At 50.0% G+C, this 18,394-nt stretch overlaps 1 long non-coding RNA gene across 1 annotated transcript in view; it reads left to right on the top strand.

The window, feature by feature from the left end:
- The first annotated feature begins 12,226 nt into the window (after positions 1-12,226).
- Positions 12,227-18,394, top strand: part of LOC144155412 (uncharacterized) — a 56,401-nt gene continuing 50,233 nt past the window's right edge. Inside the window, exon 1 of the long non-coding RNA XR_013319573.1 lies at positions 12,227-12,827. This is a non-coding gene — a long non-coding RNA (uncharacterized LOC144155412). The remainder of the gene's footprint in view (positions 12,828-18,394) is intronic.

Below are 18,394 nucleotides of genomic sequence, written 5' to 3'. Positions count from 1 at the left end.
TTAGGGTGACTTTGCATCCACCACTCGCTACGAAGAAGACGACTACCTCTTCGATGCATATGACGACGATTAATAGCACCGCAATTATGCAAATAAACAATGATACTGAAGCTTAACTATGTATCCGGCAATACTCACCTACAACAGCTTCGCCATTCAAGTCTTGCGCATGAGTGCAAGCTTCCCTGTTTTTTTTTTTATTTGTACCTAATCTCGTTAACTATGCAATGCGAATAAGCAAGTTTTTACTCGCTGGTTTAGGCGCCGATATATCATTGGAATTTTATAAATCACGCCTTCAAATATCCAGTTCAGTTGATTTCAACGTATTTTTTTTTTACCAGATAGCCGCAAAACTACAACAGGAGCACTTTCGCGTGCTCTGAGTGCCAGCTAGAGTATAGTTCGGCGGCTACGTTACAACGAACGAAGTTAAACCTGCTTTTTATTTTTCACAGGGTGCCAGCTTAATATGACTTCAGATAAAAGAGCTTCGTTTGAAATATCGTCGAAATAAATTCGCCAATACAGCCATAAAAAATTCTCAGAAGTACGTTAATACCTCGCACTAACGGTACGTCGTTTTATGTCTCCATTTTCTGGTAATATATTTAGTTAAATGGCATTTAACTGTGTGGGATGACATGGGAATTAGAAGAATGTAATCCGGAAACCAGTCAGGTTTCAGTTATCTGCTTGAAATTTAGGGGTTGGGTAAAAAGGGTGTTGTACTTAAAGGTTATTATTTCTTATTTCAGAAACGTGTACGTATTTACACGCTGTTTTTATTTTAAGGTTAAATATTTAGCAGGTTAGGTAATATGGCCGTCCCGAGGGTTTTAGCATTCAGTAGGTAAACGCCCATTCTTCCCTTGTTCTGTGCGGTCGCGTCGCAGAAAACTGCCGCATAGGTGGATTTTCCAAAGCCGACGTCATCTTTAATGCAAACTTGAGGAAAACGCAGCTGCATTTTTAACATGCCCGTCTGGGTGCTGCAGTCTGCCAGCCCAAAGCCCCGTGCCACCGGCAGCAGCGGCAGCCTAGCAGAAGGCGGCTTCTCTGGGAGCGAGGGGGAACCCAGTGCGGAGAGGGGGCCGAGCCAAACAAGCGGAGCGGAGGAGAGGAACCTTGACACGCGCCGCCGCGTTTTACCCTGACCGTTTCGGCCCTGGGAGGGCTGACAAGTAAACGTCAGTGCTGCAACGAATCCGACTGTTGGCGATCAATAGAGCGGGCCTCTGTGCGCGACTAGCGGGGGCCCCCGCAGGGGTTGGGGCCCCCGAACCTCCTAGGGAGAACTCGGGTCTTGGTTCCCCAGCCAGCGGCAGCGTGGTGCATGGAGCTGGGGCGAGGATTGAGCGCAAGGGCGCGCGCAGCCGAGGGGAAGGGATGTTGTTGCCAAACCGCGCGGCGACCGACCCCGGACTGCTGCAGTTGGGCGCCCCGTAGTTGGGCGCCGTTCGTTCTTGCTGCCGGTGCTGCTACGCCCTGCGGATTGCCGGCGCGTCTAATGAGGTGAGTGTTTGTCCTTGCGTTGGCAAAAATGGTGCGTTCGAAGCAATTGTTACTTGTTGATGCGGTGTAGCAGAGAGAGGCGTGTTGCAGAACGAGGAGGACTACAGATCCTGTGTTTTCAGGATCGGTTGTCCGTCTTTGTTCGGGATAGGCCCAGCTGCTTAGGAACTGCCGGTGATGGCGAAATTCGCGGCAAACCCTATTTCCGCGAATTTTGCGGGTTAGAATTTGTCCGTATGCCTTCAATAAAAGCACTCAATTCGTACGGAAACAAGGTAACTTGTGCACGTTTTCATCGCGTCACAGCTTTGCTTTCTCGAACGGCTTAACGTAGAATTCTCGATTAAGGCACTATATTTAAGGTCTGCCATACCTTGCTTTCACAACTGTGGGCCTTTCATTGTTTAAGCTCAAGAAATTTGTACTTTGTCGCTAGAAAGGGGCAGAACTCACTGCTGCGAGTTATGTCCTTTTTATCGAGGAGCACGAACTGCAGGCGCTGGTGGTATGCGTTCCCGCCATCCGTCATTTGTTTTCCGCCAGACGTCACGTGGTTCGCACTCGGCATAGCGTGGGGTGTTGTGACAGCGGTCGGCTGCTCGCTGCTACGTAGCGCCGGTGAAGCAGCTTCCAGGGCGTCTCGGGGAGCCAACGCCCGATATCGAGCGGCGCTTGCCGGAAGCGAGTGCGCCCCTGTTTACAGTGCAGTGCGCCTTGGAAAAAAAAAAGTCTCGCCAAATCGATAAGAAGGCCTGTGGGCTGCTCGTAACTGCATTAGGCATATACGCACGTACTATGAGGGCGTGCGCTGTTATTTTTACCGGCTGCGGAGACGGAAAAAAGAGCGCGTCTATACGACTCGCACTCCTTCCATGGCCTGCTTCGTTGCGTCGTAAACAACAAACGACGCAACGAGTGTAGTAAACACACAAACGTAATAAACAAACGTTGCGTCGTCGTTGGGTCGTGGAATTACAAAGTATAAACAACGCAAGGAGTAACGCGCCCAGCTTCAACATGATATTCGCGAATTAAATGCATACTTGGCCTAGCGGCATGCCTGGGCTGTAAGTAAGGCAGCCATTGCAGGCGTTTAGCGTGTCGCGTGTTTGCGCAATTTGTTTCGGACAGGAAAAAGTAAACAAATTTTATTGACGCTCAGTACAGGGCGTCTAGGTGGCATCCCGTAGGACATTATTAAAGGAGGGAAGGGAAGTGGATCATGGAGACCGGTGATGGGCAAAAGCGTGTTCCTTTTGCAGCCGGATTAATCACGTCATTGCCCGTCGCAGTATAGTGTTGAATCACGAGTGAAAAAGGCAGAAGGACCAGTGAACGATTGTACAGTACTTGGCTGTATATGCTCCTACGAAAAACTATATTCTGTAAACAATGCTGGTTCGTTACCCACAAAAATTTAAGCAAAGATGACAGCAGATTCTTCATTACACTTGTTGGCAACGGCTTTGTTCAAGATCAGGGGAAAACGTGCGCTGTGCCGTGATAACTAATTGTATACATATATTTATTTGAGGTAGCAAAACGGTTACTTTCGTCCAAATTATGCGGACGCGGTCAGACACGTGTCTGTGACGCCTACTGGGCATTCAACAAGCTGGAGCGGAAACTGGAGGAGTCAAAGCGCGGCTCCTATCACAATGAGTGGTTCGATTTTCTCTGTCTACACCGTTTATAGAGCGCTATTTCTAAACTGATGCACCCCTCCGTCTAATCACGACAACGGGTGAACGCGAAGCTTTCTCGTGATGGGCTTCTTGGTGGGCCAATCCCACACTGGGAGTATGTGTATACCCTGGAGGTAGGCGCCACTTTTTCTAGAAAACTGCAGCAGCTATAACGCATGGGTTTCGGGTCTACGGCGTGAACCCGGTATACCTGCTGCTTGGAGTACAGTGAGTGTCTTTTTCAATGGGGAACCGGTTCAAGGTGTTAATCCTGGAAATGCGACGTTACGCCTAACGTCCTAAAGCTCAATTGCGACGTTAGGCCTAACGTCCTGCGGCTAACATCGTTACAGCCTGCTCAGCGACGTCATTTCCATCATGCATCGCTCTGTGCGTAGCAGCTGTCGACGTTCACCTCAGAACATGCCGTTAGGCCTGTATACGTCGCGACGTCGCACGCCTGGGTCCTCCTCCCTCTGCTGCACAGTGCACACCAACCTTTAGCGGAGGAGGCCTAACAGAGCTATCGCCAAGATTCGCAGGGAAGCGTTTTTATTTTTCTGCCCTCCACCCACGAAACTCATCATCGTCAGAGAAAGTTGGCTTTCCTGCAGTGCGATTTCGCGTATGGACCATGTGTGGGAGAGAGGCTGAAAGCTTCGCTTAAAAAACCGTGTGTGATTCATATTCCGCAAACCTGCGTCAAGGATAACGTGCCGTAGGAGATTTTCCAATATTCAACTACCCGTCTGGTCGCCCTGGGCAAGGTAAGGAAGGGGCTCGATAAGACCTTCCTTCTGTGCAATTGAAAAGGATTGAATAACTGAATAAATGTTTAATAATCGAGCATCGCGTGCTCGTGATAGGGCACCCGCCCGGTGGAGGGCAACCCTATATAGTCCGAAATGTCCTTGCCATCTTCACTGGTTCCAGGGTCCAGGCTGGTCAAGCATGCCACCCACTGTTCGTAGGAAGGGTTGATCTTGGGAGAGACGCGGGTGTCTGTTTGTGCTCCCGCACCTTATTGTACCAGGCGCCGGGTGAAGGACACAAATTACAGGTGCATGGGGACGTATGGGGATACGTATACTATTCTGTAGGCTCCGAAAGGTGGTGGGTTCGGTCTTGGCTGCGGCGCCGACTATTATCTTCGTTTCTGATGCGAATGTGTCAAGACGTCGGCGCACTTGAGGAGCGGTTCTGCCTTAGGAGCAGCAGGTAATGGCCGAGTTATTACGCGTGCGGGCAGCGGCACGTGCCGCCTAATTATCTTCGAGGGGCTGGTGCCCGGGAATCTAGTTGTATTTCAGACAGCCGTGAGATGGCACCGAGCCCGATCTTGGGTGTACGTCCACTTCGGTTTTTGCGGCAGGCTGTTTCGGAATCGGGGTGTATGGTGACAGCGTGTTCTCCTGCCGTGGCGGCTGGAGCTATTGCGGTTTCTTCAGCGGCCTCCGTGGAGTGAGTGAGTGAGTCAACAGACTTCATTTGTCCAGTTTAGCTGTGGGCTGTGGTCCCCCGCGTTACTTCGGCGACGGCCAGGTATCCGGCGGTACCCGGCGGCGCCTGAAGCGAAATTCCACCAGAGCTGAGAGAGAAGAGAGGGAGGGAGGGGAAGCCGCGTGGTCACTTGCGGTCTTCAGGCACACTTGGGTCGCGTGGAGAGCACAAAGAGTCCAGGGGCTCCAGGATTCGCTGCATGTTCTGCACGAAAAAGTGGCATGATGTGGGTGGGAGGGAGGTCTCTTGGTGGAGCGATCCAGCTGCTTCAGGTGTACGGAATTCCAAGAGGAAGGAGGGATCGCGGGGGATATATTGAGGGAGAACACCGAGCCCCGGGGCATTCCGATATAAATGTACATTATGAGGGTAGCTACCGCATGCTTAGCAATGGGGTGTACCTCCGGTGGTGCGGATGTGGTGGGCCGTGGCCTGTAGTGTAGTGGCCTGTGCTTGTGTGACGAGTGTGGCGTCTCGTGTGGGAGAGTAAGAGGAAGCTTCTGGCGAGTGGTGAGTAAGTAGGGCCCGGAGACGTATGTGTCATTCCTTGTGGCGCAGCTTTCTAGCCAATCGTGGGCTGTAACCGCCTGGCCACGGGATGCGATTTCTCAGTGTTCCCTGACCGCGAGCAAGGGCATGCGCCCTTTCATTCCGTTTTTAACACGAAAGTGTTTTATTCCCGGATGCACAAAGATGTGGCTAACGTCATATCCGTCACGGAAGTGACGCCAGTACAACGAAGCAAGTGGCCTGTAAAGGGTGCACCCCTGCACACGGGGTCTTCTTGCGGGGAAGCAACCTTTAGTAACGGGGAAGCAGCTTTTAGACGACATCGTTCTTTTAGCTGATAACAAAACAGATATGCAGCGGCTAATAAATATTAGCGGCCAGGAAGCCACCGACCTCGGTTTAAATATCAGTGCAGAAAAATCAGGAATAATGGTTTTCAATGATGCTACCACTGACATAGTGTCTATCCAGCAAGGCGAATTACCTTGAGTGAAGGAATATAAATATTTGGGAGTGTGGATAAACGAAGGGGATAACTACTTAAGAACTCACGAGGAGCAACTTAAGGTTAAGGGAAAGCGAAACGCAGCTATAATGAAGCATAGAGCTTTGTGGGGGTATAACAAATACGAAGTAGTATCAGTACGTTATGCTTATCATCAGTACGTTATGCTTAAGGGTTGTTCGTTTTCGGGTTTTATATATTAACGCGAATGTGTTTTATGTCGCGATACCCCAAGATTTTACTGACGTCATATCCGTCACGGCAATGACGCCAGTACACCTTTGCCGAAGCGACCCGCCAGCAGGATGTCGCTCGCCAAGCACACCCACAAGACAGCCGCCGACCCGCAAATCATGCTCAGTTGCAGATTTCGCTGCACGTTTCACTTTCATGTCTTACCGATTTCTTTGAAAAAGGAATCAACGGCAGGTTTTTTTTTTTTTTTTTTTCGCTTCGTGGCCTGTCATGAAGGTTGGGGATGCCCCTCCACGTATAAGTGCACCATGCACATTGCCGGGAATGATGTTGGAGAAATGTGGAAGGGCAGCTTGGCTGTCGCTTGATTACATAATCTGAATGGTGCTCATGCAGTATATAGGATAGCCTCTCCTATGGCCTGTATTTCGGCTGTCGGAATTTCTGGTACGTTGATAAGTGCTCTACCCGCTCTGATGACGGTCCTATATATGGGCACCTTTGTAGCATTTACTTCTTTGCTAGCGGGGAATCCGAAAGATGTGCTTTGTGTGATCTTTTTTTGTTTACTTCAGGGTACATATTGCGGGGTATAGGTATTATGGCAATGCGCGGGACATGCTTCCACGGAACAAGCGGGGTAGGTATGGGAAGATCATTCATTACCACGTTCCCGTGGACTCGAGGACGCCTCTTCTTTACTTTTGAAGTTGTGAGACTGCGACGGCGTGGCTGGTCAGTACCGGACGTAACGATGACGTCACCGTCACCTCCTACACGCAAATTGGCCCTCGGCAATGCGCAGCCGTTATTCACCGCTCCTTTGCACTTCACGGAGCTTTTCCCCTATTGTGATATACCTTATCATTGAGTTGTTCGTTTTCGAATTTTATATTTTTTTGAAAATCGGGGGTAGAAGTCGGGTGCTCTTTTTCAATCTGATAATCGGGGAGAAATGGTGTTTTTTTTTTTTTTTTGTAAAACCATTCCGGAATTCGGTTTTTTGGGGGGTTAAATCTACAGATTTGCTACGTAATACACTCAGTTTGTTTTATCAGTGGGCATCACAAACTTCTAAACTTTAAGGCATTATAATTGGTGTTTGTTTCATTCTGGTAATTGTGGGATATCAGGGTTTTTATTTTTTGTTTTTGTTTTTAATTAATCGGTACTCATGCCAGTAAAGAGCATTGATAACTTCAAAGAACTGGACCATTTTATTCACAAAAAGCTGGTCATTGATTTCTTTAGACATCCTTCTTTACGTATATAATCATCTGCATTCGCATCATGCCCGTCTTCATTCGAGACCAGTCCGGCGGTTGAACGTATTTCTGCTGGGAGAAAGTTCTCTCGCCATCACAGCTTTCACTAGCTAGGCACAACAATGCATTTGCGGCATTGCGACATTGGGGCAGCGAGCGGCAGAGTCATGCCAATACTCAATGAGTTCGACAGCTGCGTTTGTGGGGTTTGCTTCCAGCAAGTACTGATTGACAATGGCGGACCGTCAGCGCACGATTGGGCCGATCGCTACTTTGAAAAGGTCCATTCGGGGAGAAATAGGTTTAACCCGATTCTCCTGAAACGTGTTCGTGGTGTAAAAATCGAGTAAAACCGGGCTTCACCCAAGACGAACAACCCTACTTATCATACTGTTGTTCTCCGTGAGTCGTTTGCAGAACCAATCGCGCTAGCTTCAATAAGCGTTTTTGACTGATTTTACAAACTTTTTTTGAAGGTCCTTCATAGGACCGTTCCAGGCGTATGCATAGTTCATGAGTCGCTCTTGCTAGGTTTGCTCAACATACCGAATTTGCTGTCCTGCCTTCGTTCGCCCTCTACGTTTTTGTCAACGAGAGACGCCCAGCACCGTGCGTGATCTACGCGTTGGCTTCCGTGCGTTCCGTGGGGAGTGAATGGTGGGGATAGCAGCCACGGAGCCAGAAAAGAAAGGGGAAACTAAATCGGCGATGACTGCTGTTGACGCAACTTACCGCCCGCTTGCGCCACTGGCGCAGGCACGTTGCGTTCATGTTTGCCGCCCGAGCAGCAGCACCGTTTCACACGTGATGGTGGCTTGACGCGTCATTTTCTGTGTCAGGGACCCCATGCTCATCGCTGCCCCTGTTCGTAAAATTAAATTCGCGTCAGCGTCCGCGCCTCCACGGCGAAGATTACAAGACGTTAGTGGCGGATATTGCAGCCGTCTCATCAGGTTGGGAGAAAAAAAAAAGGCAGGGAAGATCGATGCACCGGCTACCGAACCAGTTTGGAAACTTGAACTGGTTCGCGAACCGGTTCGATTAGTTGCATTATCAGCTGAGAGAAAACGATTCATAAAAACGCCAATGAAAACCAGAAACAAACAAAAATTCAAAATGCTGCTGTTTTCCAATAACAGTGGTGAAATTTCCAAGCAAACTTTGGCGAGATATTAGGAACACGGATGAAGTAGTGACGATTTACTATAGCTACTTTCCCGCTCAGACCTTATGTTGTCCTAGGGACTACACAAAGCCACCGCCAAGAGATACGACGGTGGGATATATTTTCTGCCCTTTCTTTTTACTGCGAAGCAGTGTATGTATTGCGTCGGTTTTAGCATTATTGCGCTAATTTTTACGTGTCGTTCTTTTTTTCATTTGCTATCCTAAAAACCAATGCAACGTGTTCTCTTAAGTAGAAGAACGTGGATATTCTCTGTTATGTACTTACATTTTGCCTAAGATATACCGAAGGTTTTCTTTTCGCTAAATAATGTAGGCATCTATGAGCTATCCCAGCAGCTTTAATAGTTTTGAACGGTCCTGCGTATATACTTCTTGGTCAAGTATTCCTTTGCCTAGGCCTAGCGACTGAATCGAGTGACAGATAGACAAACGGACCAAAATTTTCGCTTTGGGTCGCCAAAGAAAGACTATCGTATTTAAAAGTCGTTAGTCTGCTGAGCATGGGGACCCAGGTTCAATTCCCGGCCGCGGCGAAAGGAAAGTTATCCGTGCGAGAGTTCGACGCACGTTAAAGATGTCCGGACGATCTAAATGGATCCGTAGCATTATGATGTCCCTAGGCCAGGTGGCTTCAACGCGTGAAACCCTTTGCCGGAGCATGATTACGCTTCTTGGTCGGCGCACATGTCGTCGCTCTTTTGCGTTGACCATTCAGATCGACCCGTGGGAGGAACTGCGCGCGAATTGCCCTGAGCAGCGGGATCCTCGTGAAGTGCGCGGGCGTTTGGGCCAAAGATTGGGATGATTTTTTTTTTTGTCGCAGGCGATGAGTACAGCTTAGGCGGCTCTCTGCTTCCACCACCACGATTAACAATTTCAGCGACAGCCGTCAATAGTTTATTAAACTGGGTACTTGATAGGTGGTTAGTATACTTCCTCTCTGCGTATGTACATTGTCGAGTGTCCGTCGCCGGTATCACGACACATGCGCTGGGTAGCAGAAATCTGAAAAGAAAAAAAAAAAGTGCTTGGGGATCAGCCCCAGGACACGCTGGTTCTCAAGAGGAAGTCTTGAGAACCAGAAATCATTCGGCCACGAGTTCTTGCTGATAACAAGTTATAATTGCTTGTTCTGAAATCAAGTTTGGTGTCCCGTTATAATGCCTACAGTGAGCAGCAGAAATATCGATCGTGGCTTGCAGATTTGGGCGCAAACAGAAATACGAACAGCAGAAATACATGCCGTTTTTGCTGCATACATGCAAATGCATGGCTGTGCACACATGGCACACAGCGCATGTGCACACGGGCATTGGCCAAAAATGGCGAAGCCGCTGCCAGTATATCAAGGAAGGTCGTCTGCCCTTTGGGGACAATACGTACGGACACATGGAACACGTCCCGATAGGGATTTCTTTTTCTCTCGTTTAGGGCTACAACTGCAGAACTTACCGCATAAAAAAATGACCTCAAAGAATCATTGTAATTGCGTAGAATTGTAATCGCGTACGTCAGCAGCTGACGCTGTAGGTTGTAACAACTGGGGCTGATCGCCTGTGAATATTTTTATCGAAATGTCCCAGCAGAAAAACAAAGAATCTAGAATAAAATCATGCACCCCTCCGTCAAACGACGACGATCGTTGAACGCGAAGCTTTCTACGCGAAACTTTCTCGTGGTGGATTCTTTGGCTGGCCAATCCCACTCTGCGAGTATGTGCTACTCTGGGGGTGCGCACCACTCTTCCAGAATACCCACAGCAACTCACGGGAGTGTCATCCGTAGGCCTAACCTTTGGGTTTGGGGTGTACGGCGCGAGTCGGTACCTGCTGCTTGACGTTCGCTTCGACCTTGTCGAAATGGAGCACCCGGATGGACGCCGGCTTCATAGCGTGATAAAACCAGGTTCGACTCCGGCCACGAGAAGCGTTTTTTTTTATCTCACTTCAACCACGATCATTCATTATCATCGTGAGAGAAAGTTGGCTTTCCTGCAGGGCGTATTGGCGTACAAAGCCATCAGTGAGGACACCGAAAGTATCGCTTTATTAACCAGAATGCCATGAAAATAGTGCGCAGTGGATTAGGGGGGGCTTATTAATTTTCAACTTTGTGTTGATGATGTGGTCCTTAATTAGTGGTGGTACCCACGGTTCCCGGGTGTACCGGTGTATCAACGTGTACAACACGTACAGAGTGAACCGTAAAGCGCATAATCTGCCCCCAATACAGATTTGCCGGATTAGACACCGTTTGCGACTGACGGGGGACATTAGTTTTTAGTCATTCGTAAGCGCTACACACTTGAGCAAAAACCAGCTTGCTATAGAACGGGCCTGCAACATAGTCAAGAATTTCCGGAAGAAACTCTTTAGCTGTTTACAACAACAATCACACTTATTGAGCTCTGGGTAGTGCCTAATTTTTAAAAAGGAGGTTGGCCCTGCTTCCCCCTCTCCCCCTGTTCCCAGATAGAAGATGGGCCACTGGGACAATCCTTGTTCACGCCACCCATTGCTTCGCTTAGAGGCTCTGAAAGCATGAATATTGAGAATGCACAGCTTGCGACTGTTGCGACACGACAATACACGGAGAGCGCACAGCTTGCGAAGCGTGTTCTGCGAAGTCGTGAATGTTGTGAGCACGACTTGCACCTATTGCGACACGAGCGTTAACGATGCAGCGTCGTCTCCGAAAGCATGTTTTGAGTTTGCACGGCTTAACCTTTGGCGCCAAAGCTTGAAATGTACGACTGCTGCAGACGTATGCAGTCGGGTCGGAAAGAATTTGCAAGCACAAAATGGCCAATCTGAAAGCATAAATTTAGCCTTTTGGTTCGATAGGGTAATGGCATGATTTATTTATTGATTAAAAAAAAACGAAATATGGCCACCGTACTTCGTGAAGAAACCGCAACTACGGCGTTATTTCTCCCTCACGAACAGAAACCTTGAGAATTGCGCGTTCACGTCGTTATTTTACTGTTCTCACTTTCGTTCTCGCTATCTGCCGCTGTTAACGTGCCATAGGAGCTGGCTGAATAGTTCCATTTATAGTACGCGCCGGCGAGACGCCAAACTCGAATCGATCGGGTGAACGTATGGGTTCTGGCGTCGGGTGCAAATCCGCTTTTCCTGTACTTGCGATAATGTGGAGGAGGCGGAAGTGCTTCACATGTCCGCCCGGGGCTCTCTGTGTTCGCCCTCATAAGCAGCGCTCTGCAACTATTGTTGGCCTCGCCCAGCCTCGCCTCTCTCTAGCCTTCGCGGAGGATCAGCGCCGTTGCGAAAGGAGACGGAAGTGAAGGGAAAGCTGGCTGACAAGAAGGGCGCTGACTTGGAGGGCTTGTGCTTACAGGGCGTTCGCTCGTTTTATGTTTCTGTTATGTTTCAAGGCCGAAGGAAAGGCACATGGAGCACAGGTTAGGGATCGCTTTCGCACTTCCGTTTACGATCTAGCTCTGTTTTTTTTTTTTTTTTTTTCCGTGGTGTTGCGTTTCCTGTATGTGGGCTAACAATAAAAAAATGTCACTGTTAATTGAAATCAGTTGGTAGCTTTGTTCGTATTTTTCTCGTTTCCGCTTTGAACTGCAGAACGTAATCGTGTTCTTTTTTTTATGTCATATATTTATTCCGTGGCCGAATGTGCGTGAGTGTGCGTGGGCGTGTGCGGGCGGGGGGGGGGGGGGTGCAGAAGTGGCAGCGTCTGCAGCGATTAAGGCTTTTCAGGAAGCGACTTCCCGTACCACACCAGTAGCTGCACCAGAACGGGCCACCGGCGCTGCTCCATTCAATGAACTCTCAATGGAAAGTTCATTCGAGTACATCCGAGGCGCCACAGCTAGCGCAGCGGCGAGTGGAGACTCTCTCACCTTTTTTCCATCTGCCTTGCCGTGCAGGAAAGAAGTGTCCGTTGTCTATCCACGCGCCGCGGCTGTTCCAGCGCGCGGACGCACGCCCGCCGCGCCACGAGGAGGAGGCGGAGCTTCTCGGCGTCACGTGCCCGTTGGCGTCAGACGCTCGCAGCCTTGATTTGGAGCTATGAGCAACGGAGCGGCCGCCGCGTCAATAGAAGTGTGCTCGCTCCGTGGCAAACATTATTCGGCAATAAGTAGCGCTAGTAATGAATTTTCTTCTCGTAACATTCCAATACAGTTCGACTGGCAGTTATAGATGGGCCGTCGACGCCGCAGTACGCCAGGTGAAGGGGGGAACGGAGCCGGCCGACGGGCTCTACCGAGAACGGCGGGCGTGTAGCGCGGGTGGCCGCTCCGGGACTCTCGCTCCGGTGCACACGTGCCGACGCCGGCGGCGTTCGGCACGTGGAGCGGAGTGAGGGGCGTAGAGGACGAGAGAGCGGTCGCGGAGCTCGGCACGTGCCAAGGCTACGCAGAGACCGAGCTGCGAGCTCACTGTGCTCGGTGGCCCCCCAAAGCCGACGTCTCGGGGTTTACTCGCTAAAAAGGTGAGCTTGCTCGGCATCGAGTACCGTTTTATGCTTGCCGTACCAGATTTGGCGCACACTTTACTGTGATACAGTTTTCTTCCGGCCTGTCTGCGAACTAAATAAAGCTCACCTGTCTGATCAAATCCGCCGAGGGACCTGGCATGCCTCGAGTCCTGTTTTCTCGTCGTCTGGGTGCCGAAAAGAGCAGGTATTCTCGATGTGCGAAGGGGAAATGGGGCTCGCGGAACGCTCAAACGATTGACTCGCTGGCCTTAAGCAATCCCAGAACGTAAACATGTAGTATTGTTAAATGCCGAAATTCTTGCCACTGGTGCCTTCCTCATTACCTTCAGTGGTCACCCACGCTTCACACTCAAAGCTCATTGAAAATCATTCTTTCGTCACTCCGTTGCCGGCGTGCAAGTACGTGTAACTTGTTCGCAGAACAAGGCTACGAGCGCTGGAATCTTGTAATTCAGTTTTCGAAGGATTGCCGGAGTGCACTATTCGGGTCAGCTTTCAGTGCTTGCATAAATTTCGACATTCATGGCCTTAGAAGCACTCCTTGCGTGACGTCACAATGGGTTACGTCAAATTTGGCGCACCCAGCTCGAGTGTTGCTCGCGGGTAAAATTTTGTGCTGTTAACCGATACATCATGTTTTTTCCCCAACGCAAAGTACACAGCTTCAACAGGAGTTGAAGCTTCTTGCTTCGCTCTTCACAATCATAGCAGGCCCCTTGATTGGGAAATATCTATCGCAGTGTGGCAAATGGTGCCACAACTCTTTGGTACGAACAAATCGCTCGAGGCTTTGGTGAAATCTGTTGGTGTAGGTCAAGCTGTCGCTGGTTTCCGCCGATGCCGCATCGCGGTGAAATAAACGCGAGGAATAGCGCGAAATGCGGGCTGCGTGACTGAAGCATCCGGGAGCGCATTCAAATCGGGCGCGCAAACGGCCGGATTGACCGGCGCGTGCGACCGTAGTAACGCGTCAACTAGCGCCGCTGTAGCATCCTTCGGTGCTTCCGTGGCCCAGTGTCTCCATTCCTAGGGCACTTACACTACCGAGGAATTTTTTTGGGAAACGTAGGGTAGTATGAAGGGGCTGGCATTTTCCCGCCGCGTGAAGAGTATTCCAGCATTTCGCTCTTCGTCGGTCTGCAATGAAAAGAACCCTGTAAAAGCCAGAGAATAAAATTTATACTGTGGGTCTTGGAAGAGTAGCCCGTCGACGCAGCATCTCCACACTTCCACAAAAGCAGAGCGCTGGCAACCTTCGAGTAGTACACTTCTCTGCTTCCAGGTGGCGGGCCAATCGTCTGCTGCGAAATGCGCTAATAATTAGTGGGGCACGTCTGCCAGTAGGAATAAAATTGCAGCACGCCTGCATGGGGCAAATTGGCGGAATCAACTGAGCCTGATGCCGTAGAGTTAATAAAGTATTGCGACATACATCACCTGGCGCTTACAGGACTTGATTTCACCTTGTGATTCTAAAATTTACGACGGTTCTGCGTAGTTTACTGGTTCGTTGCGGGGAAGCCAAATTTAAAGACAATCATCGAGATTAAACTATGCCTGCACTTCGTTTTTTTCGCTACGCCATCGCGAAATACGCGCTCCGATGGGGATGACAGCCGTTGCTGTTCGCGAGCGTCATTGTTTTGTTCCTGCGCTAGAAGAACACCCACTTCTAGTTAATTTACCCAGCTCTCGCATTCATTGGCAGGCCCAGGCTGCTACGTATACCACGATGAAAGTAGCTCCGAAAAAAGGCTGCTGACATTGCCGGATCGCGACTTCACAGCCGGCTTGCAGCTGCGCGCTCGCATATGTGCCTTGCGTAAATTGAGCGCTTGCATCTTGCCGGCGTCCGCAGCTGTCCAGAGAGACCTGTCCGCGCCGAAGATGTGGAAATATATACGCGGCTGCCGGCGCATTTCGTAACAGGTCCTCTCGTTCTTGCTTCTCCGAAAGTGACGAGTAGTGCGCGATCGTGGATAGCAGAAACCGTTGACGCGTGGCGCTGCCCTTTTCGCCTCTCGTTCCCAGCTCCTCGAGCTGTCCTCGTGCCAGACTCGTCGCCGACAGACAACGGCGAGTTTCAGAACGACAGAATCTAGTTGGGAAGGGCGCATCCATGGCTCGGTTTCTGCTTCTGAGCAGTACCATACGCCACTGTTTCTTTGCGGTCCCGACGCGCCTGTTGACTGCCTTAAAACTGACTAATAATAGGTAGCACAGCACGCAGCTTCTGACGATTGCGTGTTCTCTCTAATACAGCACGCAGACTCGCTTATCTGATATTCCCTTCAACACAATCTGTATGCGGATAACCTAAATAAATAAAGAGCTCGCACTTTTTACAGAGCAGTTTTATTTGCTATTGTTCGTGGCCGCTGTGCTGTCAAGGGATCGTAGTTGTTGGGGCGGGGCAGTCGGACTGCAGGCAACGAGGAGAAAGTATGCCCTCCTCTGGCTACCTTCTCCGCACCTTCTGTGGGGTCATGAACGGACGGACATAAATCCACAAAAGGGCTCTTCCGTCACTTCTTTACTCGACAGCACGGGTTGTCACTCAGTATGAGGGAGTCTAAATGAAAGGACCGAATAAGTGAAATGAAGTCGCTACATCGCATCACGTACCTGAAAAAGGCCCTTCCCACGCCACCTAAAGAAACCGATTTCTTTCAATTTGTTATTCAATTAGTGATGTACACGTGGTGCGGCGAAACGACTTGCGTAGGCTCTTCCGTTACTTTAGGGAGGGGGGCTCTCGCTTGTTGGTTTGGTTTTGCTGCTTCAAGGAACTTCGTGTTCCGTGCGGTCAGGTTTTTTCAATTGCTACGCCACCGTGCTATTTTACGGAAGGTCAGTTTCCTGCCCTGTTGACTCTAGCCACCAAAGTAAGCATGCCGAGCGGGAGAAAGCTAACGTATGCCTAACTTTTTTTTCATAAGTCAAAATAGTCCAAGGCGTAGCTGATTCACAGAGCTGTAGAGCGAAAAAAAAAAACATGGAATGCCGACGGTTCAGCGAGAATTACTCTAACCGGGGAGATCTAGCGTTGCCGTGTGTCACAGGTATGAAGGCGCTAGAATGAAGTACAGAAAAATGCAGGCGCGGAGGGATTTGGCGGCCGACTGCATTTGCGCGCTCATAACTGCGGCAGCTGCGCGTGCGCGCAGCAGGGCGACGCCAGCCACTCGTTCGAACTTGGCGCGTTTTCTTCAAGCGCTGAAAAACCTTCTACACCCATGGGATTTCCGCACGGACTGTTGCATTAGGATTTTTTTTAAAGCAAAGCTTTTTACCTCTACCCCCCAAGGGTTCTTTCGCGACCGTTGGTGTCACCAGAAAACTCCAGCGAACAATAAAATAATTTACTGGCACCGCCGGGAATCGAACCTGGAACTAATAGACTAACAAAGCGAGAGCCCGTTGTCTTACCGATTTAGCTACGAGCCCACGCGAAGACGGGGAAGACAGGTGGTGTACTCATTGAGCACATCTGCGGGTTTACCCCCTGCGCTCTCGCTGAATACCACGTGAAAGGGTCACGCGACCACTCACGCACGCCTAGCGGCCCTGTGCGCACCTTGCTCATGTGCTAAGAGTTACAAAAGTTAAAGGAAGCTGACACCAATGCATGGCATCTCACTTCTAGTAGGCCAATGTGTTAAAGCCTGCGGCCTCCAGTGTTCACGTAAAAAATCACAGCTCCTTGTCGTGCGCCCTCACGCCAAATAAAGGAATACATTCAAATACTCCTTGATGGCCAGGCCATCACTCCAAGCCCCAGCATCAAGATCCTGGGCCTACATCTCGAGGCTAACACCAAGAGTGGCGTCTCCTGCAGCGCCTCAAAAACAGCATTAATCAAATCATACACATGATCAGGCGAGTTGCCACCAAGAAGCGAGGCCTAAAGGAATCCGGTACCTTTCGATTAATTGAAGCTTTTGTCCTCTCGAGAGTCACTTACGTCAACCCCCTGTCTTCTTCTCGACAAGGACGACTAAATAATGATTAGAAAGGCGGTCGAGCAGACCATTGGTCTTCTCATGAGTGCGTCCACACAGAGGCTGCTTAGCACGGGGCTCCACAACACGGCGGAAGAGCTGATAGAAGGCCATCTTTCTAACCAGACGATCCGCCTCAGAACAGCGGTGGGTAACCGCATGCTTCACCAGCTTGGCTGGGCAGCCCAGAATTCCACTCCGCTTGACGTACTCCCAGACTCCTGGCGACTAAAACTAAAGATGCTCCCTATGCTTAGAAATATGAACCCCTCACAAAACGAGGGTCACCGAAAAGCACGGGCTCAAGCACTAAACATGTACCACCCTCGGTGGGAATCATGCAGTTATCTACACAGACGCCTCCAAACATCGAGGGCAGCAATACGCCATCATCGTGGCTACCTCCAGAACCAACCTCCTTGCGTGTACCTCGCTTAGGACCCAATAAATGACGGCAGCAGAAGAGGCAGCCATCACTTTGGCTCTCACTCAACCAGGGGTACGGAGGGTAGTCACCGATTCCAAGCAAGCCTACTGGAATTACCAGTCGGGTTGGGTGTCCTGACCTGCACTGTGCGTGCTAAAAAACCACTCCCCAAACGGTTCCATACAGCTCATCTGGACACCCCCTCACGCTTCAATGGAGGGCAACAAATATGCCCACCCAACAAGCCTGCGCTTTTACCTTCCGTGCTACGGAGCTCCACGAGGGCAGTCACCCGCTTGTCACGTTCAGGGAGATAACCCAACATTGTCGCCTTCTGAGACAGACCGTACCTTCGCCTTACCCTGACCTTTCCAGGGAACAATAAACTACCCTACGGCTCATACAATCCGGGCTCCTTCACACAGCCTACGCGTCTTCACTTAATGTATCCGAATCGCTACGACGCTGAATGTAAATTTTGCTCAGAAGTAGGAAAACTCCGCCCCGTAATAGGGGTGTGCGAGTTTAGCCCTGAGCACCCTCCTCTCCTTCCGTCAACTACCCAACAAGAGCAATGGGAGATGCTCTGTCCAGGCCCTCTCTACCTACCCAGCTTCAGCGGGTGGGCAGAACACAGGCCGCGCGGAATGAATATTGGCCCCAAAGGAGAAGGAATCACTCCCCAGGGCTGCACTCTGGGCCGTTCAGAAATCTGAACAGAAGTATTTCTTCCCCCACCTCCTCCTTCTCTGCCGCAAGTCTCGCCGCCTCCGTCCGCGGCGCAGAGATGGATAAGTCAGATCGTCTAGCAGCGGGTTGGAGCTTACTTTAATTTTATAAAAAAAGTTTCCACTCTTGTTCTACACCAATACAACTCAACCAAACACCGTTCATGCATCATGCATTGATTTAACCTTACCAAGAATATCTCTTTGAAGTAATAAATGGTGTGGTTAAGTGCATTTCACTTCTCTCTGGTTTTGCTATTTGTAGAGCGATGTGAGTGAATTTAAGTGACGTCGCATGGGTAATCGTTATGTGTGCCGTTTACGGCTTTGCTTTCCAACCACATTCACGGGGTGGATTGACGCGATTTTTTTTTTTATTGCTGCACTACTTTGCGATGAAAATTT

The sequence above is a fragment of the Haemaphysalis longicornis genome, unplaced genomic scaffold (assembly GCF_048455015.1).
Source record: "Haemaphysalis longicornis isolate Haplotype H1 unplaced genomic scaffold, Haemaphysalis longicornis Haplotype H1 scaffold_1, whole genome shotgun sequence".
Lineage (NCBI taxonomy): Eukaryota > Metazoa > Arthropoda > Arachnida > Ixodida > Ixodidae > Haemaphysalis > Haemaphysalis longicornis.
This window is presented reverse-complemented; position numbering and strand designations above follow the sequence as displayed.